We start from the raw sequence: 10,003 nt of genomic DNA on the forward strand, positions 1-10,003 counted from the left end.
CTATAAGCTTAGGATATATAGTTCCTAATTTCTTAATTTACTCGGCTGTACTGAGTCTTAGTTGCAGCACGTGGGGTCTTTAGTTGCGGCATACAGGCTCCCAGCTGTGGCATGCAGAATCTAGTTCCCTAATCAGGGAACAAATCTGGGTCCCCTGTTTGGGGATCGAACCCAGGCCCCCTGCACTGAAGTGCAGAGTCTTAGCCACTGGACCACCAGTGAGGTCCTCTACATTTCCTATAAATTTTAGAGGCAAATCATCACCTTCAACAAGAAGCCCTCTTTATAAAGAGAAAACAGGTTTACCGAAGTATAATCTGCATACCATAGAATTTATGCATTGTAAGAGTTGTTCCATGTCCAGTTCTAACTGTTGCTTCCTGACCTGCATATTGACTTCTCAAGAGGCAGAAATCTGTATGCAGGTCAGGAAGCAACAGTTAGAACTGGACATGGAACAACAGACTGATTTCAAATAGGAAAAGGAGTACGTCAAGGCTGTATATTGTCACTCCGCTTATTTAACTTCTATGCAGAGTACATCATGAGAAAGGCTGGACTGGAAGAAACACAAGCTGGAATCAAGATTGCCGGGAGAAATATCAAGAACCTCAGATATGCAGATGACACCACCCTTATGGCAGAAATTGCTGCTGCTGCTGCTGCTGCTGCTGCTGCTAAGTCGCTTCAGTCGTGTCTGACTCTGTGCGACCCCATAGATGGCAGCCCACCAGGCTCTGCCGTCCCTGGGATTCTCCAGGCAAGAACACTGGACTGGGTTGCCTCTTGATGAAAGTGAAAGTGGAGAGTGAAAAAGTTGGCTTAAAGCTCAACATTCAGAAAGTGGAGATCATGGCATCTGGTCCCATCACGTCATGGGAAATAGATGGGGAAACAGTGGAAACAGTGTCAGACTTTATTTTGGGGGGCTCCAAAATCACTGCAGATGGTGATTGCAGCCATGAAATTAAAAGACACTCACTCCTTGGAAGAAAAGTTATGACCAACCTAGATAGCATATTGAAAAGCAGAGACATTGCTGACTAAGGTCCGTCTAGTCAAGGCTATGGTTTTTCCAGTGGTCATGTATGGATGTGAGAGTTGGACTGTGAAGAAGGCTGAGCACCAAAGAATTGATGCTTTTGAACTGTGGTGTTGGAGAAGACTCTTGAGAGTCCCTTGGACTGCAAGGAGATCCAACCAATCCATTCTGAAGGAGATCAGCCCTGGGATTTCTTTGGAAGGAATGATGCTAAAGCTGAAACTCCAGTACTTTGGCCACCTCATGCGAAGAGTTGACTCACTCACTCCCTCTGATGCTAGGAGGGATTGGGGGCAGGAGGGAAAGAGGACGACAGAGGGTGAGATGGCTGGATGGCATCACTGACTCGATGGACGTGAGTCTGAGTGAACGCCGGAGTTGGTGATGGACAGGAAGGCCTGGCGTGCTGCAATTCATGGGGTCACAAAGAGTCGGACACGACTGAACGATTGAACTGAACTGAACTGAACTGATTGCCAAATAGTATTCCGTTGTAAGAACAAACCACATGTTGTTTACGTATTCACCAGTTGATGGACATTGGATGGTTTCCACTTTGGGACAACTGTGAATGATACTGCTATGAATATTCATACACAAATCTTTCTATGGACATATATTTTAATTTCTCTTTATATTTAACTTTGGGGGGATATGTCATCTAGTTTTCAAGATTGTGTCATTTTATGTGCCCACCAGCAATGTTAAGGGTTCCATTTTTTTTCCCAGACTCTTGCAGACTCTTGTTATTGTCTTTTTTTTTTTTTTTAAATTTTAGAATCATTCTTGTGGGTATGAAGAGCTATCTTGTAATTTGAATTTGTGTTTCTTGAATGACTTGAGCATCTTAAGCATCCTTTCATTTGCTTTTTGGCTCTTCATACATCTTTGGCAACTCATCCACTAAAATCTCTTGCCTCCTAAAATCTCTTGCCTATTTTTAGTTGTGCTATTTGTCCTCTTATAATTGAGTAGTAAGAGGTCTTTATATATTCCTTTATCAGATGGATATCAGTTCTCTATCAGATAGATGATTTGCAAATACTTTTCCGGGTCTGGGATTCCCTTGATTTTCTTAGGGATCCACAGTCACTGAATGTCTATCCATTTATTTAGATCTTTAATGTCTTTCAGCACAGTTTTGTTTTTTCAGTGTACAAGTCTTGAATGTCATTAGTTAAATTTATTCCTAAGTACTGTCATCTTTTTGGTGCTGTTGTGAGCGGAATTGTTTTCTTCGTTTTATTTGCAGGCTATTCATTGTTAGTACATAGAAATACAATCAATTTTAGTAAGCAGATATTGTAGCCTATAGCCTTTTGAAACTTGCTTATTAGTTTTAATAGTTTGTGTGTGTGTGTGTGTGTGTGTGTGTGTGTGTGTGTGTTTTACTTCTTGAGATTTTTTACCTACAATATAATGTCATCTGCAAATAAAAACAGTTTTGCTAACTCTTTTTCAGTGATTTCAAGGGCTTCCCTGGTGGCTCAGCTGGTAGAGAATCTGCATCCAATGTGGGAGACCTGGGTTCGATCCCTAGGTTGGGAAGATCCCCTAGCGAAGGGAAAGGTTACCCACTCCAGTATTCTGGCCTAGAGAATTCCATGGACTATACAATCCATGGGGTCACAAAGAGTCAGACACGACTGAGTGACTTTCGCTTCGTTTCAATGGTTACCTTTTACTTTTTCTTGCCTAGCTGCACTGGTTATAACCTCTCACTGGGTGGAAGTGAAAGAGAAAGCATGTTTGCCTTGCTCCTGATATTAGGCTAAAAATGTTCAGTTTTCACCATTAAGTATAAGGTGAGCACAGCTTTTTCATAGATGCCCTTTATCAAGCTGAGGAAGTTCCAGTTTATCTCTTACTTGTTCAAGAGATTTAATCAGAAATAGCTGTTGATTGTGACACATTTTTTCTGCTTATGTTGAGATAACCATAATGTTTCAGTTTGTTAAATGAATTGCATTGTTCAATGAATTATAGTGATTGATTTTTGAATGTTAAACCAAGATTGCATTATTGAGATAAATCCCACACTTATCATAATGGTTATTGTTTCTATATATTATTGTAATTCACTTGCTAAAACTTCCTGAAGGACTTTTGCATCCATTCATGACGGATATTGGTCTACAGCATTTTTTTTAGTTTTGTAAGTGGTAATGCTGGTGGCATAGAATACGTTGGTAAGTTTTTCTCTCTATCGATTTTCTGCAAGGGTTTGACATTATATCTTCCTTAAATATTTAGTAGAATTTGCTAGTGAAGCCATCTGAGCCCAAAGTCTTCTTATTGGGAAAGTTTTCAGTTATAAAATTTTTACTAGATATAGGGCTATTCAGGTTATCTATTTCTACTTGAGTGCGCTTTGGTAGTCTGAATCTTTCAAAGAATATGTCCATTTCAATGAAATTGCCCAATTTATTGTTATGAAGTTGTTCATATTACTCCTTATTATCCTTTTAATATCTGCCAAATCTCTACGGATGTTACCTTTTTTATTCATGACACTGTTAATTTGCATTTTGTCTCTTATTTTCCTGATGACTTTACTCAAGGTTATTAATTTTATTTATCTTCTAAAAAATCAATTTTTAATTTCATTGATTTTCTCTTTTCCCCCATGTTTTCTATGTTACTGATCTCTCTAATCTTTATTATTTCCTATCTTTTTCTTATTTGGGTTTAATTTACTCTTCTTTTTTCTAGTTTTTGGAAAGCAAAGCTGAAATCATTGATTTGAAATCTTTCTTCTTTTCAAATATAGGTGTTCAGTGCTATACATTTTCCTCTAAACACTATTTTAATAGAATTCCGCACACTTTGGGCAACTCATATTATCCTTTTCATTCAATTCAAAACACTTGTAAATTTCCCTTCAGATTTCTCCTTTTACCCATGGGTTCCTTAGAACTGTGTTATTTAGTTTTCGAACATCTGAGGTTCTTCCAGATTTTTTTGTTATTGATTTCTAATTTTACTGTTGTCAGAGAACATACTTTATATGACTCAGATCCTACCAATACTTGTTTTCTGGCCCATAATATAATCTCTCCTGTGTACTAGGAAGATGTACCTGACAATAACAGTGTTCAGCTATTGTGGGATGGAGAGCTTTACAAATGTCCGCTAGGGCACGTTGGTTGATACGGCTGTGCAGGTCTTCTCCATCCTTACTTACTTTTCTCTCTCCTTGTTCCATGAACGATTACAAGAGGGTATTATAATCTTTGGCTGTAATTGTGGCCTTGCCTATTTCTCTCTGTAGTTGTAACAGCTTTTACTTCATTTTCCTGAAATTCTAATGTCAAGTGCATAATGATTTATGGTTTTTATGTCCTGTTGATGAACATATTTTTTCCATTTTGAAACAACCATCTTTATTTTTATGCTATTTTTAAAATGGAATCTACTATGACTGACATTAATATAGACATTCCAGCTTTATTTTATTTTTGATGTATTTTTATATTTACAGTAGATTTTTCCCAGGCAGCATCCATTGTCATGATTTTTTTTATCCTATATGACCGTAAATAAGTTGGTCGCTCAGTCTCGTCTGACTCCTTGGGACCCCATGGACTATATAGCCCATGGATTCTTTACTGTCTGGGCCACCCAGTAATCTGACTATGGTGGCATTATTTGTTGTTCAGTTGCTAAGGTGTGTCTGATTTTTTGCGACCCCATGGGCTGTCTGTAGCCTTCCAGGCTCCTCTGTCCATGGGACTTCCCAGGCAAGAATACTGGAGTAGGTTGCCATTTCCTTCTCCATGATAGTGTTATAGGTTTCTTTATATTTCTTATGCTCGGGGTTTATTGAGCTTCTTGGATCTATGACTTTAGAGTTTCCTTTGAATTTGGAAAAATTTAAACATTATTTTAGCAAATATTTTTTGTCCCTTCCCCTTCATCAAATTCTACATATATCAAGACTCAAATTCTACATATATCAAGTTGTTTTAATGATGTTCTGTGCATTTTAAAAGCTGTCTTTTCTCTCTATGGTTATTTTGAATAGTCTCAATTGAAAGTCTTTGATTTTACTGGTCTTTTCTTCTGCATTGTTTCACCTGTCATTGATCCCATCCAGTGCATTTTTCATCTTGAGCATTGTGTTTTCATCTCCATAAGTTCATTTTGGGTCTGTTTTTGTATCATCTATGTCTCTATGTAACATTTTTTTTTATTTTTTCCTCTAGCATTTTGAACATATCAAATAGAATTATAATAATTATTTGAATGTGGTGGCCTGATAATACTAACACCTGTGTCAGTTTTGGGTTCGTTTCTACTTTAAATTTTTTTTTTCTTCTTATGCCTCACACTGTCCTGCTTCTTTGTATTATTGGTAATTTTTTTAATATAGCCATTAGTTTTTAAAACGACTTTTATTTATGTGTTTTTGGCCGCGCTAAGCCTCTGTTGCTGCGTGAGCTTTGCTCTAGTTGTGGCAAGTGGGGCTACGCGCTACTTACAGCGCACGGGCTTCTCATCGCGGCGGCTTCTCTCGTGGCGGAGCACAGGTTCCAGTCGTTCGGGCTTCCGTAGTTGTGGGCACGTGGGCTCAGTAGTTGCAGCTCCCAGGCTCTAGGGCACAGGCCCAGTAGTTGCGGTACAAAGTGCTTAGTGCTCTTCACACGGCATGTGGGATCTTCCCGGATCAGGGATTGAACCCATGTCTCTTGCATTGGCCGGCAGATTCTTCACCCACTGAGCCACCTGGGAAGCCTGGTGTGTTTTTATTGTATGCCAAACATTTGAAAATTGCCCTGTTGGGGTTTGAATGGTCTTGTATTTTTATGGGTATTCTTGAGCTTTTATCCTGGAGAGAATTTTATACTTGGAAACACATGAATCCTTTCGGGTTTGGTGTTTTTGTTTTTTTTTTTTTTTAATATATTTGTTAGGTATTGAGCAGCATTTGGTTTGAAGATAATCATCTTTCACTGTACTTGTGCAGCCAAATAAATAAATAAAAATACTTTTAAAGTGGTTTTACAAATTAAAATGCCCCATCAAAACTGATCACACCCCCCTACACACGCACAGAGGGCTTGGAATGTGTTTGAGAATCACTCATCTAGTGAAATCCACAGATTCCAAGCCTTTAATTGAACACCATTGATTCAGACATTTCATGGCCTTCATTATGCAGCTGGCACTGGGCTAGGTCCTGAACACACAGAGATGAGTACGGCTCCATTGCTACCAACAGGACTTCCCTATCAGAATGATTACCGTATCAGATTATGATGCTACAAGCTGGTAAAGGCGGCGATAGAGAAACATACACAACATTACTGAAGAAAGGGTGGGAGGAGGCGAGGCAGGGGCACCAAGTCCAGCTTGGGGCCAGGTGGAAGGTTGTCAACGATAGCTTCCGGTGGTGACATTTCAGCGGAGTCTTTAAAGATGGGAAGCCACCACCAGGCAAAGAGAGGACAGTTTGAGCGAAAGCACACAGGCAGAAGGAACACAAAGTGGGCCTCGAGAGACGTGGGCCATTTCAGTAAAAATTCCCAAAGGAGAGGCAGGGGATGGAGCCGCAGAGGCCAGCAGAGGTCAGGACGCGGAGGGCCTGTCCTGCCACACTGGGGAGCCTGCCACCGCGAGCTGAGTCTTTTACATAACTCTCCACGGTGGCTGGCAGGATGCATGCCCGCCTCAGCACGCAGTAGGTATTATTAGACGATGATCATGAAAGGCAAACCTGAGAACCTCAAAACTCTGAGCAGAGCCAAAACCCCTTACGTTCTGAGGCTCCAGAAGGTTACCTGACTCCTCTGCCCCTTTGCAAATTCAGCTGAGATGTGCAGCCACGGTGGTCAGCCAGCCCTGAGGTGCCACCTCCTTGGCAGCTGGTGAACCCTCTAGGCTTGTGCGTGTGGCTGGAGAATAACAGTCAGGGGGAGAGGGGGGAGGGTCAGGGGAGAGGAGAGCCAGGAGAGAAGGAAGCAGGGGTAGGCTGGGAGATGTAGCAGGATGAGGCTTGGGCTGAAGGCACAGACCAGGAAGCCCCGTGACCCAAGGTGGGCATTTCTGGGGTGGAGAGGAGGACATGCCCCCGTCCACGGGACTCTGCAAATCCTTGGGCCACCAGGACACAAAGCTGAGCTGGGTGGGATGTTCCCAGTGAGGGATGGCGGGAAGAAGAGCAGGGTTTCCAGTCTGAACGCCTGCCTGGAAATCACTGATGGGCTGGCCCAGCAGAACTCCACCTGCCTGAGCGCTGAGGGGCCTCCCGAGAAAGAATCCAGCCTGGAGGTGAAGAATACTCGGTCTCTGGGCTTGACCCATTTCAAATGAGGGGTCTGGAAATAAAACCCCAAGGAGGAATCCCCAGGGTGCAGGGATCAATAGTTCTGGTCGGGCACTTCTCTAACAAGCATCACGATAGGAGGGGACCCAGATACTCGTCCTGGTGTTGAAACAGAACATTGGCTCCTTGAGGGCTCTGGGTCTTCAGCGCTGGAGGGAAAAGAAATACCCATCGGCTGTAACCAGGAGGTGGAAGGCTGATGGATGGGACTCCCGGCAGGTGCCCTGCTGTAGTCCCAGGCAGGAGCAGCCACGTGCTCACCCACACGTGTAAGGCACACTCTGGACTTCCAGAAATAACTAGGGACCACTTACAGTGTGGTGAAGCTCCAGCTGAGCTTTCTGCATATGGAATCTTAGCTCCCTGACCAGGGATCAAACTTGCACCCCATGCATTGGAAGGCAAAGTCTTAACCACTGAACCATCAGGGATGTCCCTGGAAATGTTTTCTCTCTCTTGAATCTTCCTATTTGTAGTAAGTGTCACTAAATGTTGGCTTTGGGCAGGGTTCCTGCTAGTCCCTCCCCTCGGCCCGAGCCCACCTCTGCCCTGTCAAGCTCCCTGAGCAAACACTACCTCTGCCGAGCAGGTGTGGGCACACAGATGTCTGAGCAAGAGGGAGGGAGAATGCAGAGGCAGCAGTCCCACGGCCCAGGTAATTCAGAAAGACCGCCAAAGACGCTCAACGTAGCTGTGTCGTTTTCTACCTGATAACTTTCTGCATTTTCCAAATTGTCTCCAAAAAAGGCAAGTGTTAACTTTTTTCAGAATCAAATATCAAAAGTTCAGGCAAACAGCACTTTTGATAATCTAGGTGGGCTTTCTGGGCTTTCCCTTATGGTCGCTCCTAGGGTGTTTGAAATTCATGAAGCTATAACTAGGAGGCATAAAAGGCAACAGGGCTTCCCTGATGGCTCAGCAGATTAAAAATCTGCCTGCAGTGAAGGAGACACTGGAGACAGTAGCTCGATCCCTGGGTTGGGAAGACCACCTGGAGAAGGAAATGGCAACCCGCTCCAATACTCTTGCCTGGGAAATCCCATGGACGGAGGAGCCTGGCGGGCTACAGTCCATGGGGTTGCAAAGAGCTGGACACGACTGAGCGACTAAGCACACAGCACATAGGAGGCAACCCACCTGGCTGTGATAGAAGGGGTTCCACCAGGCAGGTCAAACTTGATCAATGTCTACTGCGTGCTACCTGCCCCCAACCCCAGCCAGGGACAAGGCTTGTCATGGGAGGAGATGGACATTAGCATTTCCCCCCCCCCCCCCCCCCCCCCCCCGCTCACCTCTACGAACTCTTGGCTCATCCAGAGACAGTGATTGACAGCCCCAGAGGCTGCTGGGCAACTATTTGAAAGAGGGGTCCATGGAGAGGCCTCCTCCACCTGTTACTCTTTTTCTCTATCACTTCACATCCATAGGGGTCCCTAAGCCCCAGGAGAAGGGTCAGGTGCAAATCTGGTAAACCAAGAAGCCCTAGCAGTTGTCAACTTAATTAGCCTTCAGGAAAAATCTATGGCTATATGAGCACAGCAGGGTTGCTATGGAGACAGGCCCAGGAGGCGCATTTAGAACAGGGCCTCATCACATCACGCGATAAAAATAAGACCTAGGCTTTTTAATAGAATGAATTACTTAAGTTTTATATTTAACAGGGGACGATACCAAAGCTATTACTGGTTTTCAGAATATTTTAGGAATCCGAGCTGCCTGCTTCTGCATATGCTAGCAGCCATCACAATATACGCTAGGGTAGCCGGCAGTTAGGTAGTAGAAGTCCATGTGTCTCTCCCATCCTTGAGCTGAGAGATGGTCCTTCTCACTTTGGGTCTGTCCTCCTTGAATTGGTTGAGCAATTTTCAACGTGTTTCTGAGAGAAGACTGTATTGTGCTCTGCACCCAGCCCTTTGCATATATCGTCACTAATATATAAGAACCCTGCGTGGTAATGGTCTCATCTTGCAGATGAGGCTCAGAGAGGTTCAGAAATTTTCCAAGTTCACACAGCTAACAAGTGCTGGAGTCAGGATTTAAATCCAGGCATCCCGCATTCCAAAGCCCTTTGCTTTGTAAGACGCCAACCACCATCTCTGCACAAAGAATCTGGAATGAGGCAGACCTAAAGAGATTCACTACTTTTGTTGATACTTGGCAAACACCTTGTAATGGTTGAATCTCTCCTCCAAAGGGGTCCCAAAGCGGATGGGTTCCAGGAAGAAATCTGCAGAGATTCTGGTGCCCCGCTCATGTGCACCTCTCCGATCAACCGAGGCAAGCGTTCATTCATCTCAAACTAGCTTTTCACCGTCCGACGGGCTGCCTCTTCCTGAAGTCCAAGCAGCAGTAGCATGAACACAAGATTCCAAAGTGGCCACGGGTGAGGGGATGTCTCCACCACTCCTGGATGTTGAAAGGGTTAACGTGTGCAATCTACCTAGAAGTCCAACATGAAAGTCCATTTTTTGACAGTTCTGTTTTTGATTATTCAAGACCTTCCTATTTTGCAGAGAGATACTTTTTTAAAATTTTCCCGCTCTGTACCCACTGGGTCCCAATCTTTCCTTGTGGATGAGACGGTGGTGCAGGTGACGGGGGTGGGGGCCCAGGAGGCTGGGGACCCAAGGGTGAGG

The sequence above is a fragment of the Ovis aries genome, chromosome 3 (assembly GCF_016772045.2).
Source record: "Ovis aries strain OAR_USU_Benz2616 breed Rambouillet chromosome 3, ARS-UI_Ramb_v3.0, whole genome shotgun sequence".
In the NCBI taxonomy this organism is placed as follows: domain Eukaryota; kingdom Metazoa; phylum Chordata; class Mammalia; order Artiodactyla; family Bovidae; genus Ovis; species Ovis aries.